Source organism: Mastomys coucha, unplaced genomic scaffold (assembly GCF_008632895.1).
Source record: "Mastomys coucha isolate ucsf_1 unplaced genomic scaffold, UCSF_Mcou_1 pScaffold20, whole genome shotgun sequence".
NCBI lineage: Eukaryota > Metazoa > Chordata > Mammalia > Rodentia > Muridae > Mastomys > Mastomys coucha.
The window spans coordinates 94,042,306-94,063,361 of record NW_022196903.1 but is presented as its reverse complement, the minus strand read 5'-3'; the positions used below and the strand labels follow the sequence as shown (position 1 = coordinate 94,063,361).

At 38.5% G+C, this 21,056-nt stretch overlaps 1 protein-coding gene across 1 annotated transcript in view; it reads left to right on the top strand.

The window, feature by feature from the left end:
* Rybp (RING1 and YY1 binding protein) overlaps positions 1-21,056 on the top strand; it is a 53,009-nt gene that overhangs the window by 3,537 nt on the left and 28,416 nt on the right. The gene's annotated exons all lie outside the window — the stretch shown is intronic.

The following is a 21,056-nucleotide window of genomic DNA, read 5'->3' as shown; positions in this document are numbered from 1 at the left end:
GGATTAAAGGCGTGCGCCACCACCGCCCGGCTTAAAAATGTTTTTATTTTCTTGTTCACATTACATCCCAGTCTCATCCCTCTTCTCCCATTCCTACCCTTTCAAATCCCCCTTCCCCTTCTCCTCAGAGACAAGGAAGTCTCACACCCACCCACTCATCCATCTAGTCAAGACTAAACAGCCCCTTCTCCTTCCCTGAAGTCTAACCAGGCAGTCTAGGTAGGGGAAGGGATCCTATGGCAGGCAACAGAGTCAGAGACAGGCACCACTTCCCCCCACAGTTGTTAAGGGACCACATGAAGACCAAGCAGCACTTCTGGTGCAAATGTGGGGGTGAGTTGGGGGGAGGCTTAAATAGTTTTATACCTCCAAAATTTCATAGGAATTTGTTGTTTTCTCCCTTTTGGCAGTGGAAAACTTAATTTGGTTTTTTTTTTTTCAGCATTAAAGTCAGGTCTGATGGTTAGGGTTGGGTGGTGGGTAATAGATGAAAATTGGCAATTTTGAAGTAGTGTGTTTGTACATAGTTTTGTTGCTCAAAGCTAGTGTTTAAACAGCCTTAGCTGGTTGGCTGGCCAGCAGTTATTGTGGAGTTGTTGCGTACCCTTGCCTTCATTGCTGCTGGCATCAACCAGTTAATCCAGGAAAACAGCTTTAAATAATGATAGTCCAATAGGACACAGCTTTTTGCCCCTTGTGGATAGCATTGATGTTCCTCAATTTAAGTAGGAAGATACTGCCCATCTTTTAACTTCCTAGGATATGAAAGATGCTGCTGAAAGGGGCTGGAGGTGTTAAAAGGAGGGTAGAACCATCCTCAGGTAACTGATCCAAGCTGTAAAGACTGCCAAGGTTGTATAAAGTGAGATTAGAAGTCTCGCTTGGAAATCAGTTAGAAGGAACCCTTTCCCACATTTCTTTTGGAAAAAAAACCTGATTTTTGGAGACACGGTTTCTCTGTGTAGCCCTGGCTGTCCTGGAACTCAATTTGTAGACCAGGCTGGCCTTGAACTTAGAAGGCCACCTGCCTCTGCCTCCCAAGCGCTAGGATTAAAAAAACTGATTTCTAAAAAAATCAGCTGATAGCTTTTTACTTCCATTAGGATGTGCAGTAGTTTTTTTTTTAAGATTTATTTATTATATATAAGTATACTGTAGCTGTCTTCATACACACCAGAAGAGGGCATCAGATCTCATTACAGATGGTTGTGAGCCACCATGTGGTTGCAGTGAGTGCTTTTAACCGCCGCTGAGCCATCTCTCCAGCCTGTGCAGTAGTAGTTTTAAGTTAGTTAGAGCTGTGAATTATTTTAGAGTAGGAACTTTGCAGTAGCATGGAGCAGGGTGAAAAGGACAGTCAGAAAACTCCCAAGGGAGTAGGAGTGGACATTTATCTAGTGGGATTGTCTGAGGGCAGAAGAGATCTTTATATATTTGATCCTTCATTATTATGAAATATCCTGCTGGGCTAAGGTCTCCTACTACATACATGTTGGGTCTGAAATTTTCTTTGAGATAGGGTCCTGAATTCCTGTAACTGGCTACATAGCTTAGGCTGGTTTTGAACTCCTGGCTTCATCCTTTGCTAGTCTCGATAGTTCTGGTATTATAGGTTATGTGCCATTAAATTAACTCTGGCCTTCTCTAGTCTATAATTCCTTTCCTAACCATATTTTCCCACTATCTAATCTTCAGCTGGTTTTTTTTTCTTTTTTTTTTTAAATGCTTACTTTATTTACGTGTTAGGTGTGTATGTGCAGGTGAACAAAGGCATCAGATTCCCTGGACCAGCTGGAGCTACAGGTGATTGTTAGCTTCCTGATGAGCTTCAAGTGTTCTTAACCACTGAGTCATCTATCTCTCCAGCCTGATGATGGTGATGATTTGCTTTTTTTTAAAAGAGCTTTATTGGGGACTGGGGGCATACTTTACATATCATACCATTCAGTCATCATGAGTTCAATTAAGTGATTTTTCTTAGTTATTGGAAAGCGTACAGCATTCCAAGTTTGAGAACATTGTTATAATGTGAGTTGATTTCCTCCTTTCAAAGTCATTGATACATGGTAAAGTTAACTCTAATGTAGTAATTAGACTCTGGAAAGTTGCCTCTCTTCTACCATGGTGTTAACACCCAGCTTTGCAAGATGGAGAGATAAAGCCCCCCCCCCCCCCCCCCCCCCCCAACCCCCAACAGGGTTTTTCTCTGTGTAGCCCTGGCTGTCCTGGAACTCTGTAGACCAGGCTAGCCTGGAACTCAGAAATCCGCCTGCCTCTGCCTCCCAAGTGCTGGGATTAAAGGCATGAGCCACCACAGCCTGGCCCATTGTTGTATATTCTTGTCACTGATTGTTACTTTGCTAGTAGTGGTGAATCTTTTCCTCCAGCTGCTACTTAAATTGCACTTCCTTGAAATTGGAATGCTTTGGATCAATCACTATAGGTTTAGAAATTCGTTGGTTTTGTTTCCAGATTTTACTTTTTCTTCCTTCCTTCCTTCCTTCCTTCCTTCCTTCCTTCCTTCCTTCCTTCCTTCCTTTTTTCCTTCCTTCCTTCCTTCCTTTCTTTCTTTCTTTCTTTCTTTCTTTCTTTCTTTCTTTCTTTCTTTCTTTCTTTCTTTCTTTCTTTCTTGTGTGTGCACACTCACTACATGGCAAATGTGGAAGGCAGAGGACAATTTTCAGAAGTTGGATTCTCTTCCCACTGCTCCTGTCCTGGCCATTCCTTGTATCTGCAGAGTTTATGCATGTCTCTGTCATCCTTTATCTCAATGTTGATTGAAAGTCTTACTTAGTTCCTGATTATTTAAACACTGCCACCGTGAGAAGTTTATATTGTTTTTAGAACTTTGTGGACAGTTGAAAGAAGGAAAAATTTTAAGCTATTACAGCTGTAGAGAAATAACTAGCTTTATAGAAAGAGATATTCAGACCGTTGAATTAGAAGTCAGGGAAGTAACTGTTAGTGTAAAGTCGTGTTTGAGAGCTTTGGAGTTTTTCACTTTGTAACTCTGGACTTCCCTTACAAAGATATCTTGACAATTCAGTCTTTTGAAAAATCAATGATTACTACTGAAGTTTTGTGGGATAACCATAATATAGTTAGGATCTTTGCTGGTGGTACATTTCGGACAGTAACATTTCTAGGCCTCTTTATTTCCTGAGAATCCAGAACTGTGGTTTTGGCACCTTGAATCACATTGACTTCATTGTAGTGTTTTTCTTTAATAAAAATACTCCTGTGTTCCTGTGTTCCAGATCATCAAACCTTACCCAGCCTCTCAAGCTGGTGTGCCTTTCAGAGCTGGAGGTTTTCAAGATCAGTCTTTTTTTTTTTTAATATGGAACAATTTTTCTTCTAGATTTTATGTATGTGAGGACACTGTAGCTTTCTTCAGACACACCAGAAGAGGGCATCAGATCTTGCAGATGGTTGTGAGCTACCATGTGGTTGCTGGGAATTGAACTCAGGACCTCTGGAAGAGCAGTCAGTGCTCTTAACCACTGAGCCATCTCTCCAGCCCCTCAAAATCACCCCCCCCCACACACACACTTTTTATTAGATGTTTATTTATATTTCAAATGTTCTCCCTTTTCCTGGTTTCCCCTCCGAAAAAACCCCCCTATCCCTCCCCCAAGATCACTCTTAATGCAAGTTATCACTTTGTTATTGCATTGATTGAACTTACTGTTTGTTGGTACTTATGTGTACTCTGTGTCTTTAAATGAGTTACCTGGGTAGTTGTGGTCATTTAATCAAGTTTTTATTGTGAACATAGCTGTGTGGGCTCTTGTGTGCATGCACAGTGATGCAAAGATAGGTGAAGTTCGTTCGTTTGTTCCTTCCTTCCTTTCTTCCTTCCTTCCTTTCTTTTTTTTTGTTTTTTTTTTTGTTTTTTTTTTTTTTTTTTTTTTTTTTGAGACAGGGTTTCTCTGTATAGCCCTAGCTGTCCTGGAACTCTCTGTAGACCAGGCTGGCCTTGAACTCAGAAATCTGCCTGCCTCTGCCTCCCAAGTGCTGGGAGTATAAAGGTATGCGCCAGCACTGCCTGGCAAAGTTCCTATTTTCATTGATCTTGAACTCCTATGGATAGGAAAGAGAAAATATATAAGCAGAAAACTGGTCATTTCAACTAGTGATACATGCCCTGAAGAGTGTGGTAGTGAGGAGCATAGAGGAATGAGGGCTGGACTGTGGTATGAGGAATGTGGTAGAGGGTGCTCTACATGCAGACAGTTTTCCTGTTTGTGTTGCTTTTGGAGAGTTAATCAGGAGTTAATGTGTGCTGTTTAGCTTTTTAAAGTTCAGGAGTTTACATTGCTGACTTTGGGGTCTTAGGCTATCCAACTTTTCTTAGTTGTAAGTTATATACTAAACACAGGCCAGTTAATACCTTGTGTTTTTAATCATCAGGATAGGAAATTAGACAGCACTGTATTACTGGACTAATTGTGTGGCAGACATTAATTATGCACTTCAGTATGTGTTGAAGAACTTCCAAGGTTTAGAAACCTTCCGGTTGCAGTAGCTTACCAAAAGAGCTACTAGAACAGCTCCTTTCCTAAGTGCTCCAGACTAGTAGAGTTCTGGACTTGAGCTGTTAACATTCTCATGTTTTTCTGGCCTGCTTCTTTTGTTTGTTTTGTTTTGTTGTTTTTCTCCTAGGTAATCTTGTGAATGGGATTAAAGGTGTGAAATTTTTAGAGGTCATCTCTCATTGCTTTGTTTAGCAGTTTTTCTTTGTTTGTAATTTTGAGTTGAAGTCTTCACTAGCTAAAGTTGACTTAGCACTCAGTATGTAGCACAGGCTAGCCTTGAACGGTTAGTTCTCTTGCCTCAGCCTCCCAAAGCTTCAGTCTCTGGCATGTCCTACTATACTTGGCCTGGCTCATCAGTCACTTCTATTTCAAGACATTGATTAATAAGTAAACAGAGAACTCCTCTTTTAAGAACTTGGATTGAAAAAGATCAGAGCATCATGTAGTACCCAGTGAACAGGAAGGCCAAGTGAGTTGACTGTGATGACATGGTGTGAGACAGCTCATAGGAGTTGATTGTTTAAAATGGAAATAGTCTCTTCCTTGAAGAGAAGGACTCATCATTGTATTTGAAGTAATATTGGTTGTGTAGACTGGTTTCATGCTGGGCTTGAACTCAAGCTTGTCAGCCTCCTTCCCTGGATTAATGGACCACAATTGGACTGTGCCACTCTACATCCTGTTTATTTTACCTCTTTTAAAATGTTCAGGTGCTTAGGATAGGGCTTCAGTCATGCTAGGCAAGTGCTCTGCAATTGATCCACATCCTAGCTCATCATCTACATACTTTTATTAGTTTGCTCCAAATGTTATGAATTCCCAGAGACTGTTTAGTAGTAGTAGTCTTACTACTACTACTACTGCCTCATTGTCTCCATGCTTGTGTACATATGACAAACAGATATACTTGCTCCTCCACTCAGCTTACAGGCAATTCAACCCATAGGTTGAAAAGTTGAGTTCTGAGAGTGTCAAAGGCTCCACACGGATCACTCACAAATTCTGCTTCACATTGTCTCCTGGTTTGCATTGGTTTTAGGAGGAAATCTAAATCCTGAATATCTCAAGTTTTTTTTTGGTTTAGTCTCTTCCTATGTGTTAAGAATTTGTGTAAGCAGCATGCAAGTACTTCTATCTGCTCTCTCTATAGCCTGTTTGTTCAATACCAAACCGTTTGGTGTTTTCTGAGTGTGGACTGTGATGTCTTCACACATCCATGTATTTATTCTTCCTCTGCTTTCTTTCTTCCTTCTTTCTTTTCCTTCCCTGTCTTTTTAAAGTTTTTTTTCCTTTTTATATGCATTGGTGTTTTGCATGTATTGGGTCAGTGTGAGGGTGTCGGATCCCCTGGAACTAGAGTTACAGACACTTTTAAGCTGCCAAGTGGGAATTGAACTTGGGTCTACTGGAAGAGCAACCTGTGCTCTTAACTGCCAAGCCATCTCTCCAGCCTTTTCCCCTCCTCCCTTTGTCTTGTTTTTTTTTTTTTTTTTTTTTTTTTTTTTTTTTTTTTTTTTTTTTTTTTTTTTTTTTTTTTGTTGTTGTTGTTTGTTTGTTTGTTTGTTTTCAAGTCAGGGTTTCTTGTGTAGCCCTGGTTGTCCAGTCTGGCTTCAAACACAGAGATTCACCTGCCTCTGACTCCCTGAGTGCTGGGATTAAAGATGTGTGCCATCTCTGCTCCCTTTTCATTATATATCAGCTGTGTTTTTATTTGATTGTCAGTGTGCCTCTTTTTTTTCATCTTGTTGGAGGATAAGGTGGGTTTGTTTGTTTGTTTTGTTTTTCTATAGTTTTGTTTTTCTGTGTTTATTATAATACATCCTGACATGTCTAGGAGTTCACAGATGTGTGTTGTATATAGTAAATAAGGACTTAGAGAAATATATAGTTCTTCTGGCTGTTAGGGTTCAAAAGCCATTACCTAATCTGTGCTAGATAGAGCAACACCTCCATCCAGCTTGAGTTTTGAGTTCTTGTAAATGTTCTTTCATATATGAGGGCTTTTCCTTTTGTGTTTAATGTTACTGGGTTAGGTGAACATTGTTTTCCTAAAGTGTGCCCCTAAGAGTAATATTCCTCTATTTCTGGTTTGTTTTTTAGACAAATACTGGGACTTAAATGTAAGATTAAAGTCTTGGAGGCAGGAAGAAGTGCATTTAAAATATTCCTGGGGTGCTTTTTGAGTTGTGGTGCTTTGTGGCACACTTGAATATTGAATATCGACTGTCATAAGTATAAACTTAGTAGCCCAGGTGGTGGTTTTAGTGGCCAAAAGTCTTTGGGAAGTCTGGAAATGAATCAAGGGGTTTGATTGTATGGGATTAAACCAATTTTAAAGAGGCAGATTGCTTGTTTGTAAACTGGCACCTAATGAAGCTTACAGTTGGTCAGAGAAACCCTCTGCCAGTTCTGCCATTGTAATGTGTTTTTAACTTGATGTTACACCTCCTACATAGGGTGGATAGTCTCATCTTTGTACCTTTTGTTTACTACTGTGTTCAGTAATGTGGACTAATTGTTTTCTGTTGAATTCTTGACACATTCACTTCATTTATTTAGGTATATTTTCATTTCATGCAGTGATTGACACTGGCGGCAAAAATGAACCCAGTAAATTATGGCAGTTGTGGATATGCTATAGTGTTATTCAGAAATTGAGAGTGGGAATCATAAGGTAAACAGGTGAAAATTTTAAGCAGGGTTAGACAGTGCTTTCTCTTTTCCTCTTAGCCAATTTACAATACCTGTGGTTGGACAAAAAGGAAAGAAAAACAGTGGAAGGTATACAGGAATATGTAAAAAAGCATCTGAGTTAAAATTTAATGTAATTTTGTATACAATTAAAGAGCATGAAGGATAGAGTTAAAAAAATGTAGTGGCCTTTGGAAAGACACGAGATTAAGGGAATGCTAGTTTCCTTAGCATGATGAATCTTAAAATGTGATTAGTCATAGAGAGAACAAACTTGGTGACTGCTTTCTAAGAACAGCTCAGATGGTGCATGTGGGGTGTGAGGTTTGCTAGCTCTTTTATGAAAACCCTGTTTTATGAAAACAGGTACTGAAAGAAAAGAATATGGCAAGAAGTCAGACTCTTGACTCAAGCTACTTTAAGCCCCCAAATCCAGAACCCTTTAGTGGTCTATAAGCCTTTGAGAAGGGTGCCATTTATGCCATTTAGACTGACGTGACTGCAATATTCAGATGTTTTGACCAATTCCTGAGTCATTGCTGTCTAACATGTGGTAATATGTTTGGCCAATCATTAAGAGAATCAAACTTAGGGCCTTAGGAAGAGCATTTAGTGTTGATCACAGCTGAGCCACTTCCACAGCCCATTAGTTTTTACTGTATGAGTAAAGAAAATGTCAGTAAAGATTGATAAACTAACCAGGCAGTGGTGGTGCATGTCTTTAATTCCAGTGCATGGGAGGCAGAGGCAGGCTGATCTTAGTTCCAGGACAGTCAAGAGCTTCACAAAGAAACCCTGTGTCTAAAAAGGGGGAAAAGCTCTAGAACCTATTTAGAGACTAAACAAAAATAGAACCACTTCTCATTGTTACCAGCTGAAATGTTTTTGAGGAATTTAGTTACTGGACCACAAATACTTGAGTACATCTTTCCCTATGCTACATAGTAATATGAGGTTTGGTTAAGAGTGACAAAGTGGGATAGGTGGTAGCAGCATATGGGAATGTGGAGGTAAGCTTATGAAAGATTTCAAAGCCTTGATATACCACACTTTGGATGCATTTAAGAAAAAGTTTTGTGAACATTTATGTTTACAAATTCCTTATTTGTAAGAGTAAAGTGAAAATCTGTTTTGTTGTAGATTATATTCTAGAAGAACTAAGATTCTGAATTTTTTATCAATACCGTACATCTTCCACTGAACAGATTTGTGTGCAAGGAAACTTGAGTGTGTATTCTGAATTTGTATATGGTTCTCACACCTTAGCCTGTGGACACACCTGTGAGATTTGTTTAAACACATTGCTGGATCTTAATCCCAAGAGTATTCATTAAGCAATTGTGAAGTAGGATCCAGAACTTTTCAGTGGGTTCTCAGGCAGTGTCAGCTTTTATTACTTCGGACCTTAGAGCACGGAGGCATCTAAACTAGGCATAGAAATCAAATAGGAGGTGGCTCAGCAGGTAAAAGCACTGACTGCTCTTCCAAAGGTCCTGAGTTCAAATCTCAGCAACCACATATTTGCTCACAACCACCAGTAATGAGGTCTGACGCCCTCTTCTGGCATGTCTAAAGATAGCTACAGTGTACTTATGGATGACGATGATGTTGTTGACTACGACAGTGTACTTATGGATGATGATGATGATGATGTTGTTGTTGTTATAAATAAATCTTTGGGCCTGAGCGAGCGGAGTTGACAGGAACGAGCAGAGATCCTAAAATTCAATTCCCAACAACCACACGAAGGCTTACAACCATCTGTATAGCTACAGTGTACTCATATACATAAAACAAATCTTAAAAAAAAGAAATCAAATACTTGAGGATAATATAAGTTTACCTTAATTTTTGTACATTGACTTTTTTTTTTTACCATTTATTAGAGACAAAAGCTAATTTGCTCTAACCAGGTAGATGTACTTAGTTTTATATATCTTAGCTTAATATTGGATATGTGACGCATAAAGCATTTTTGGTGTTTTTCAGAATCATTAGTTGGTTTTATAATCAAAATCCTGAGAATGCTGCTCCACAAATGCATAGTACAGAATGACAGAAAGATATTTAGGCCATTGAAATTGTCAGGACTTTCTTAATCTAAAGCCAGAATTTATTGAGCCTTTTTTAAAAAATGAAATTCAAATTAACTCAGTTTGTACTTGTATGTTTTTCCAAGCCAGGCTGGCCTTGAGATCTTTACCTGCTTCTGCCTCCTGAGTGCTGGGAGTAAAGGTGTGTGCCAGCACTATTGGCCTTTTACCTTTTTATTTTATTTTGGGTCACAACTAATAAGTTTTAAACATTTTAAATTAAAAAGAAAAAAATAATATATATATGAGTACGGGTACCCACAAAACCAGAAGAGGGCATTGGATCCTCTGGTACCTTGTCATGTGCTGCTCATTTTGTGGGTGCCATGAGCCAAACTCTGGTCCTCTACAAAAGCAGTATGAACTCTTTAACAATTGAGGAACCTAATTTTTTTTCAGCTTTTAGGAACTTTTATTTTCCTTCCACCTTTCCCTCTGTTCAGATGTCTGCAGCAGCTCAGGACCACTCAGTGGTGGCTCGAGGAACCTAATTTTTAAGTTAAAGATTAGATACAGTACAGATATCTGCCTTTTGTCTCTAGAGCTGGCATTCAAGGAAGATCTAAGCCACCACTGCCTGACTATACTGTGGAAGATCTTTTGATGTCATGTGTTATACAATGACATCAAAAGATGTCATGTGAGTGTGAACCTGTATTAAGTAACATGGTAATTGGGATTGAGAGGCATGATAACATCCACAAATAAAGTGTGGGGTGTATATGCTGTGACACGATTATTAGTTACTCAAAATATAAAAAGGGAAGGACTTATTTCTCAGCACAAAGAATTGATTTGTTTATTTATCTATTTTTATTTTTTAAGGTTTATTTACTATATGTAAGTACACTTATAGCTGTCTTCAGACACCCCAGAAGAGGGCATCAGATCTCATTACTTACTGATGGTGGTGAGCTGCCATGTGGTTGCTGGGGTCAGTGCTCTTAACCACTGAGCCACCTTCCAGCCCCAACACAAAGAATTGCTATTTTAAAAGTTTAAATTGGTCAGTTGTGGCGCATGAGGGAGGATTTGCTGAAGGAGGCAGAGGCAGGGAGGATCACCAGTTTGAGGCCAGCCTGAGCTACACAGTTTCAGCTGGGCAGTGGCGGCGCATGCCTTTAATCCCAGCACTTGGCAGAGGCAGGTGGGTTTCTGAGTTCAAGGACAGTCAGGGTTACACAGAGAAACTCCTGTCCCGAAAACAAAAACAAACAAAAAAAGTTTAAATTCTTAGAGTGATTTGTTCATTTACACATTATATACCTTATGTCTCTTATTTCAAGAGTCAAAAATCTTTTAAAAAAATTAAATCATTTTGAACTCCTTAAATATGTCTATGCTAGTGGTATTTGGTTCTGACACTGTTATAATTAAGGGTATGCATTACATAGAAACTGAAAGGTAATGATTACACAGGGCCACAGTATACTTGTCGCAATTTTCTGTGAGTCTGTAAATGAGTCTAGAAAATGCTTAGGATAGGATCTGTAAGAGGCAGGAGAGATGGCTTGGTGGTTAGGAGAAAAGACTGCTTTTGCAGAAGATGCAGTTTCAACTCACATGGAAACTCATAACCACCTGTAACTCCAGTTCCAGTGGGTCAGAAACCCTCTTCTGACTTCCATGGACCAGGCATGTATGTGGTGCATAGTCAAACATGTAGGTGGAACATGCAGTTCTTTTTTTAAAAAGAAAAATGTAAATTGTGATTTGACTGAATGTATAACTACTGTTGCAGGCCCCTGAACATAGTCCATTAATTAATTAGTCATGATATTCTGAATCAGCTATTCAAATAGTGCTCTATACTTTGCATATTAGTTTTTATGTCCTTTACCCTAATGTTAATATTCGAAGCAGTTTTGGGAGGTAGCTGTTAACTGGATTTCCTGTTCAGTAGAATAGGAAAGGTGATGAAACTGAATGGATAGTGTGTACAAGGTGTAAACTTATTTACTCTGCATCTTCACAACATTCCATTCTTTTCTAGGGCTATTTCAATTTGAAGAGAGCAGAGCAATATTATAATGCTTATTCAGAATTCTGGAAAAAAGCCTAGTCACAGAGCCTGTAATGGTTAACACTGTATAGATTAAGAGATTCATTTTATTTATTCCTGTTTTGTTTTCTTTGTGTTTCTTATCCTTCCTTTTTATCCTGACTCCTCGAGAATAATCACCTTTAAATCTTGACAGAGTGCATAGTATTTTCTGAAATCAAAAGGGTTGTTCATTGCTTGACTTAGAAAATCACACAATTTTTTGAAAGAACTTTGCATGATATTATTAAAATCACCAGCAAGAAACATTGAGTTGTGATACCTCTGTAGGTAAGTGGTACAGTGGGAAGTACTTGTTGCCTGGCAGAATCAGGTGGATATAAGTTCTGGACCCTGTTAGTTCAGTTCTGCTTCACTGTGTGCACTGACTCCCGTGTCCAGTCAGGTGATATTCAGCTTGTCCTTAGTTATTTTAGGATATAGTATATGTCAGTAAAGAATCAGTTTTTTGGGTTGTTGGCAAATGCCTCCTTTCTTGTCTACTTCTTTTATTCTAGATACAGATTAACTGTGAACCTTCCTTAAACATAGCATCCATCACATCATCTATGAAGAGCTCACTGCTACTGATTTCCCTGGTTCCTAGTCATGAAATTTTGGCATTGATTTGCTCCTCCCTTCCCCTTATTAAAAACTTTGAATATACCCTTCCTAATGGGTTTGGGGGGTTGTTTTTAGAGTTTCTCTTTTTGAAGGGATCCTGAGTTTGCACCCGTAGGATCTTGTGTGACTCTTTTCTGATTTATTGTTGTTTTCTGAGACAGGATTTAAACTTTCTTAAAATGCCAAATTTTGTTTAGAAATTTGTAAGGAAAATGGATTTGCTTATAATGTGCTAACATCCAGTGATATGTAAGTACATCTTATTATCTTGGTATCTCTGCATGAAGGAATTTTATCTGATATGAACATTTTTTTAACAAAACTAAACTCTTCGTTTACATACCCTAATTTTTTGTAAGCCCAGTGAAGACTGAGGAAAGTGAGGGTGGAGACAATGGTATTTGAGTATCTGACCTTCTTGAAGGTAGCGGGTGCATGCCTTTAATCCCAGCACTTGGGAGGCAGAGGCTGAGCAATCTATGTTCTAAGACCAAGCCCAGTCTACATAGTACCAGAATGCCCAGGGCTACATACAGACCTTATCTCAAATAACAAAGCAAAGGCCCCAGAAAATCAAAAAGAAGAAAGTCGGAAAACTTGGAATCACTCCAGAATACCCAGTGCAGAAGACAAGCGTGTTTTAAAGTATTTGATGGACTGCAGCCCTAGGATGGCACATATTTATACCTTTGTTTTATTGTGCTAATTAAAATAAGGAAACAGCCTGTAGCATAGTTCTTCTGACAGAGGCCATCTACATTGGGAAGTCTCTGAGCATGTATTGAACATCAGATGTATATTGACTGTACTAGATGCTCTGTGTGGAGGCACTGCTTGTCCTTATCAGCAAGACTAGCAAGCCATCCCAGAGCTGGGTAGCTTGGTGTGACCTTGTTTTTGTTTTTAAAGCTTCACTAATGACCTTGTAGTCCACCCAGTGCTGATAAGATCCAACTTTTAATGGGGATTTAATGTATAGTAGGAGTTAAGTTGATTTCATGCATTTTTCTCATTTAATCCTTACAAGGCAGTGGTATACAGAAGCATATGGTTCTACTATGACAGTCAATATTCTAAACTCTCATTTTGTTTTTCCAATACTTTACTGCCTTAATGCTATTCTTCACTCCATTTTTTTTTTATTTCAGTGTATTTTGCAAGAATCTCTGTACCTGTATCAATTCTAGTCTCTTGGAGATCAACTCAGATATATAGAGAGCATGTAATTTGTCTACCCAACAATTGATTGATGTTTTTCTATCTGCAAGGCTCTCTTGCTCTTGGTATGCATTTCGTAGCCACACTAATCAGTGTTGATTAAACATATTCTTTATACCACTATGTTTCTTGCCCAGCCACATATACTTTGTGGTTCAGGGCAGACTCCATCACTGAGGGGCATCCTTAGCCCAGTTGGATAATTGTCTAAAAACTTTATCCTTTTATCCCTATCTGTTAAACTCCAGCTTCTGATACAAGGTCCAGCTAATGATAATAATCCTTCAGGGAAACCATCCTTGATTCTTGTCTGATCGTTAAAGCAGTGTTTGTATTAGGTCTCCAGCAGAACATGAAATTATTTTGTATTTGTTTTTTCCTTCATTTGTTTCTATGTATTTAGGATTGAAGCCCTCAGGGTGCGTCGTTTGCATTCTGAAAATGGTTTAGGGTGATTGTAAAGGTAGGTTAAATTCAACAGAAACTTCTAATCTGTACTTTCCTTCAGATTTTTGTAGTTGAGTAGCACTCTGAATGGCTGTAGTTGTAAGGGGTTTTTCAGGAGAAATTAGAGCTCTTGAACCAGGTACTAGCATTTTTGGCCAACTGGGGAAATTCTAGGTCTTTCTTTTCAGCTCTTTGGCACTGTTTTATAAATGAAGTCTCTAAGTTGTTCATTAATGCTTTCAGAATTATTTGGCCTACTGTTTCATGAGTGGAAATGACAATTCTCCCAATGAATTGTGGTGGTTTGGTAAAAAGATTGGCTGATTTTAAAAATATACACGTTACCAATGGTCAAACTAATAGGCTGGTCTTAACTTACCTCCCTGCCCCATATTTTTCCCTAGTGCTGGGATTACAGACATGTACTTTCATGTCAATCCCAATAGTTAATGTTTTGAGTAAACTTAAAAGGCTGGTTGTATTTGTTTGCTTTTCATTTTCTTGTGCTTTGAAAACCATTTGAATATGGTAAGTTCCATAGTGACCCCCAAATACATGAACCTCTAGTGTTGCTAGACAGGAATGACCTCTTCAGCTATCACTGAGTTTATGCTTCCACAAACACTTTGCAGTGTAGATAGATATTCTGAAAAAATGGGTGCTATAGTCTATGGGGTGTGTTGAGCGGGAATTGGGGGGAGGGTAATGGTTTGACAATAAATTGACGGCTGAAAAATGTTAGAATCTGTTGCCAACCAAATTAATCAAGAATGAAAATACATTTAAAAATATTTAGCAAGTGAGAAAATATTTTGCTGTACAAAAATATGGTTTATTTGTAGTGTTTTTAGTATGCATCTCCAAATTGTGTTAAGCAAGTAGACTTTGATTTTGTGATTTTATTGTAATTTGTTGATTAATTTCTTATTCGTTCCTCGCTCCTGTCTCACACAATAGTCTATGCTGATGTACAACTCACTGTGTAGCCCAATCTGGCCTCCTGAATGCTAGGCTCACAATGTGATTCATCATGCCTAATTTAATTAAGCTTGAGATTTTAAAGATGATAAATAGTAAAAATACCTGTTTACATAATTAATTTCTTTTGAATGATTTTTTGTGGTTTCATTGATTGGTCTATCTTTATTGATTCTGTAGTTTTAATTCATGTAGCTTTATAACCTCTTGAAGAAATGTGACCCTTCTGTCTTGGTTCATTTTCAGTTAATTTGGTTTATTCTCAGTTTATTTGACTGTGTTTCACCCTTTGTAATTCCATTATAAATTTTAGAATCAGCCCTCCAAGTCCTTGGACATACTAGGACTTTGAATATATATGCACAGAATGGAAGAAAGCCGGCAGTTCACTGTTCTAATCCATGGACATAGTTTATCTTTTCATGTATTTAGGTTGGTCTTGAACTCCGTCTGTCTTTGCCTTCCTGGTGCTGGGATTACAGGCATGGTCTGCTATACCTAGTTGTCATACTGTGTGTCAGTGGGTGTGTGTTTCAGTGCTGGTATGTCTTCCCCACCACACTTTCCTCTCCCTCTTGTTAACTTGTTAACTTTTCTAGCTGCCACTCTTACTGTTGGTTGTTAACTTATTAGTATGTTTTTTCTCAGTCTTCAAGTGATACTGTACTTGAAGGTTTTATAGTTCAGTACTCCTTCATTCTCTTAGCCTAGTGCTCTCGTTTCATGCATTTGTTTCTTTAATCACCAAGAACAGGCTTTTAAAGTTTGCTAAGACTGGTCAGTTATTTTAGAAAATATTTCCAGTATTTAACAAAATAAGTAATTTTCCCACATTTAATGTGTCCAGTTTTTTCCATTTCTTTGCTGAGCTTTATGCTGAGAGGTTTCCTTATACTCCTTACCAGATAGGTCTGGTAGTGACTAATGCTATTTTTTAAAGTTTTATTTATATTATGTGTGCATGCTTGTATGAAGTTTATGTGTACCACATGTGTGCAGTCTTCTGAGGCTACCACATCCCTTGGAACTGGAGATAACAGACAGTTGTGAACTGCCAGGGGTACTAGGAGCAGAACTATTCTTTTTTGTATGGTTGGGGTTTTTGTCGTTGTTGTTTAATCTTATTTTTATTTTATGTTTATGTATATGAGTATGGTGTCAATAACACCAGAAGAGGGCATTGGACCCCATTACAGATATTTGTGAACCATCATTATGTGGTTCCTGGGAATTGAACTCAGGATGTTTTTGCTTTTTCAAGATGGGGTTTCTGTGTTCCAGCTGCCCTAGAACTTGCTCTACAAACCAGGCTGCCCTTGAACTCCGAGACGCGTCTGCCTCTGCTTCCTGGGATTAAAGGCTTGTACTACTACCGCCCAGCACAGCAAGTGTTCTCTCGACTGCTGGCTTTGTCTCTGGGCTTATTTTCTTTCTTTCTTTCTTTTTTTAAAGAAAGACAGACAGACACTTTTGGCAGTATTATTATACAGTTCACATCTCATACATGTCTCTTTAGTGCTTCATTTCTGTACCTGACTAAATGATACTGTATATATATAATAAGACTGTTCTCTTTATCCATTCATTAGATAATACCCTTTTGTAAGTTACCCTTTGTAACTTGACTTAAGAATGATGCTACAGTTAACATTTATATACACAGTTTTGTATGGAGATATGCTTTCATGTTTCTTGGGCACATAACCAGAAATTAAATTGCTTAAACTCTGAAGAAACTACCCTAATTGTCTCCTCTAAAGTTTCTGTACTGTCTTATATTCATAATAGTCTATGGAGCTTCTAATTTCCTGTCCTTGTTAAGTATTTTCAATTGCTCCATTGTCCTGTTACGGAAGTTGGCCTTAGTAATTTATTCCTGCTCTTCCTCCCATCCCCTATCACCTTTTTGTTTTTTTAAGACCAGGTCTCAATATGTAGCTCTAGTTGTCCTAATCCTCACTATGTAGACCAGCTTGACTTTGAACTCACAGATAGATCTTCCTACCTCTTCCTCCCTTGTGCTGAGATCAAAGTCATACACCACTAAGCTCAGCTGGATTTTTAAATTTCATTTCAGCAGTTGATTATGATGGGCCTTGGTATATAGTTTTCTTGATCTCAGTGTTTATTTAGCATTTTACTTTTTTACCTGAAACTTAAGTGTCAGTCAAGTTCTCTTACACCATGTAAGCAAAGGAACGGCCAAGAGGCCTACATAGTTGAATGTTCCCAAATGTGGACTGTTCAGGAAGGATTAGGAGGTATGGCCTTGTTGGGGAAGGTGTGTCACAATGGACTTTGAACTTTCAAAAACATGCCACCACCACTCCCTGCCCTCAGCTTGGAGATCATGATGTAAGGCTATTAGCTCCTGTTCCTGCTACCATGCTCCCTACTGTGATGGTCATAGACTATTTATTTGTAGTCCTCTGTCCCTTATAAAGCAAGCCTCTGACTAAATGCTTTCTTTTATAAGGTGCATGCAACAATATCTAAGACAGTTAACCTTTGACTGCTGCTGCTTCTTGAAAAATCTCTTTTAAAAAAAGCTATAGAGATTGTTTATCTAGCTGTTATATGCAAGGAACTATGAGCTGTTAGATGCAAGGAACAGTGAGATAAAGGACTGTCTCACTTAAGGTGATGGAGGAACTGAATAGAATTGCATCTAGATAAGACTTCTCTGCCTCCCTGTGAAGTAACCCTACAAGGTAAACCAATCATTAGGAGCACAACTGGAAGAATTGCTCTGGACTCTGAAGTGCAGCTGCTTCCATGCTCAGAATGTTTTATCCTTTGGACTGGCAGAAATGAAGTGATGTGCCTTATTTCCTTATTTTCTGTTTTCCCTGTCTTTTGGAACCATTTATTTCATAACAACTAAGGACATTCTCTTGGTTTCCACTTCTCACAGTTATGATCACTCCTGAGAAAGATTCCCAATTAGCAGATTTCTAGTGCTTCCATGTTATTTTAGCAGGCCTGTGATTGTTTTTGCTTGCTCATCTTGAACAGCACTTACCTTGACAGGTATTTGATATGAGGGACTTACTTACAGGTGTGAACTGTTTCTCTTGACATAACTTTCTCTTTTCTGCCTTCTAATTTCCTCCAGTAGAAAGTATGTACTATGATTTTTTTTTTTAATTACCCTCTGAAGCCCATCCAGTAGTGGTTCCTTTGCCTTTGTAAGGATTTGTTTGTAGTCTACTTCCATATTGGTCATGTTACTTGATGACTTTCTTTGTAGATAATTGTGGACCACCCGAGCATTTTGACAGAATAGAAATGGTCTACATGTCTTCATCTTTTTGAAGCTTATCTGCTTGTTTATATATTTTCATATCAGAAAACAGATTGCCTAATAAAATGGGGACACCCATTCCTTACCTTGCAGACTTTGTGTTTGATGTAACTGGTTTACACAAGGCTCTCAGAAGGTCATATAGAAGTGCAAGGCAAGAGTTTATTTAATTTTAGGTTTTTTATTTGTATGTGCATATGCATACTTGTACATGCTTGTCACTGTGCATATGAGGGTCAGAGTACAAGCTGATAGACTTAGTTCTTTTGCTACTGTTTGGGTCCTAGGATTCAAGCTCATCATCAAGCTTGGCAGCAAATAGCTTAATCCACGTAGTCATTTTGCTGTCCTGAAAGGAGTTGGTTTTTCTTTCTATTTTTTTTTTAAGATTTATTTCATTTTTATGTGTATGAGTACACTGTAGCTGTACAGATGGCCGCGAGACGGCCATGTACATCATGTGTGTGGCTCCTGCTGAACTCAGGACCTCTGCTTGCCCTACTGGCTCCAGCCCCCCGCTCCCTCCAGCAGTAATTTACTGCAGCTGTCTTCAGACACACCAGAAGAGGGCATCCAGTGGATGGTTGTGAGCCACCAAGTGGTTGCTGGGATCCGAACTCAGGACCTTTGGAAGAGCAGTCAGTGCTCTTACCTGCTGAGCCATCTTGCCAGCCCCAAGTTTTTTTTTAAAATGTGTTTATTTTTTAGTTTTATTTGCATTGGTGTTTTGCCTGCAAGTATATCTGTGTGACGGTGTCACATCTCCTGGACCTGGAGTTACAGACAGTTGTGAGCTGCCATGTAGGTGCTGGGGATTGAATCCTCTTGGAAGAGCAATCAATGAATGCTCTTAACCCTTGAACCATCTTTTCAGCCCATTGAATGAGCTTTTTTATGTGGATATGTCACTAGTTTTTCACGGGTGTGCTGATATGCTGGATAGCAATAGTTTACTGGAGAGAACAGAAGCCACAGAACAAGCCCAGGCTGGTCTTGAACTTGTGAACTTTCTCGTGCTTCAGTCTCCCAAATACTGGATGTATAAATGTACGCCACCATACTTTATTAGGTAGGCAGGGTTTCTTTTAGGATTCATAGTTAAAATGCTTTTGAAAGTGTTCTGGCTGACTGGTCACCAGGCTCAAGGGGACTGAACTTTAAACAAACCATTGGTTGGAAATAAAGGATCGAGCTGAAATTGTACTACCAACAAACAACTAAAAGTGGATGTTCATATTATCTTGTCATAACCCCTTTGGTAAATGTCTGTCATTCAAGGTTTTAAGTTCAGTTAATTACCAGAACTTTGTAAACCTAGAATTCAAAATGTCTTGAAAGTTTCTATATGGACAGTAAGTTCCTGAGATTCTTTTTGTCCTATGTCAATTGTAAATTACCTACAGAGATTATTTGAGAGAATTCTGCTTGTGAGAATTTGCTGGTATTGAATCCACACCCCACACACCCCCATGGTTAGGAATCTAATGATTGATTTTCAGCACATTTTTGGTCTATTTGTATTCAGGAACAATTTTTCTGTTCATAAGATTAATTTGTTGCAACACTTGAAACTTAATTCAGCCTCATACTATATACTACCTGTTGGTATTCCATAGAGATATGGGTGCAGTGCACTGATCTGTCTTCATAATGGGGAAAAACATCTTTATCTTGAACTACATTTGTGAGAACTAGTGTAGAAAAGTCTCATACTGTTTTTCTTAGTGTTTGTTAGTCTTGCACAATTGGCATGATTTTGTTTCCTGATTTTGTGTATAGTCCTCACATGGTGTGTGCCTCTGTATTGCAGTGTATAGGCTGTCTTGCTACAAAGTCTAGTCATAAGAATTCTTTTTACTGGACTGTGTGTGTGTGTGTGTGTGTGTGTGTGTGTGTGTGTGTGTGTGTGTGTGATTTTAGATGGCTTTCTATTGAAAAAACTTGTTAACTTCCACTAATCGATTACCCAGGATCTCCCTTAATTTCAGAAGTTCTCTAGCTAAAGACCTGTACAGTGTTGGCAGTTCCATGGTCAAATTCACTGTACTCCTCAGACCTTTTCTAGTCATTGGTTACCTTGGTGATAACATCACCAACCATTTTTGGAGACAGATTTTTGGCCAAGGCAAATGTGGTGCCATTCTGGTATAAGACTTGTTGGGGGTTGAACTCAGACAGCATGCTAAAGAAAGTTGCAGTGCAGCTTCTTTGAGCAGAAAAAGGAAAGGCTTGTTCTTTTTTATTGTCGTAAAGGGGTACATGTGCATGCCATGGCTCTCCTGTGGAGGCCACAAATAACTGGAGTCCATTGTCTCTATACCACTATGTGGGTTCTCAGAATCAAACTCAGGCCATCAGGCTTTTGAAACAAGTTATCTGCTGAGCCATCTTAACTGGTCACCAGCGCATGAGTTTTTAAATACCATTTTCATGTACCTTACTAAAAGACTGAAATATGCATGATCTGTGAATGTTCTAAACATTATGGCTTACACAAGAAACAACTATTTTGTGAAACGTCCTTTAATCCTATCTGTAATTTGTGTGCTGAAAATGTAACTTCTTGTATACAAGTAGAGAATGAGAGAATTTCAAGAATATTTGAAAATTGTTTTTTGTGTTAAATTATTCTAGAAGATTGAGATGCTACAATTTCCACTTAACAGATTTTTTAACTTATAGTTCATGTATGTAAATTGTGTGTTAACCAGCTCTATTTTTAGTGATTTACTTGTCTGTAGTCTTCACTTTAGACCTCTTGTTCTAAAACATCACCCCCAAAAGTTCCCTTGTGCCTGATGGCAGTCCATCCTCTTGGTTCAGAGCAGCTGTTGACTTCTTACTCTAAACTGAAATACCCAATGGAATCAAACAAGCAGTGTTTGCTTAACATATTGCTGAGGGTTGTTTCTTTTGTTATGTCATATCAATAGTACATTTCATTTCTTTTACTGCTTTGTAATTGTTACCTGGATAAACTATATTTTCTGTGTTCACAAGTAGATAAATTTGAGATTAACTCTAATTTTACTGCTTTTATGAATAATTCTGTAAACAGTAGGGCCATGGGTATATGTTTTTAGATTTCTTTAATAGTAGATACCTATGGGTAGGTAGCAGAC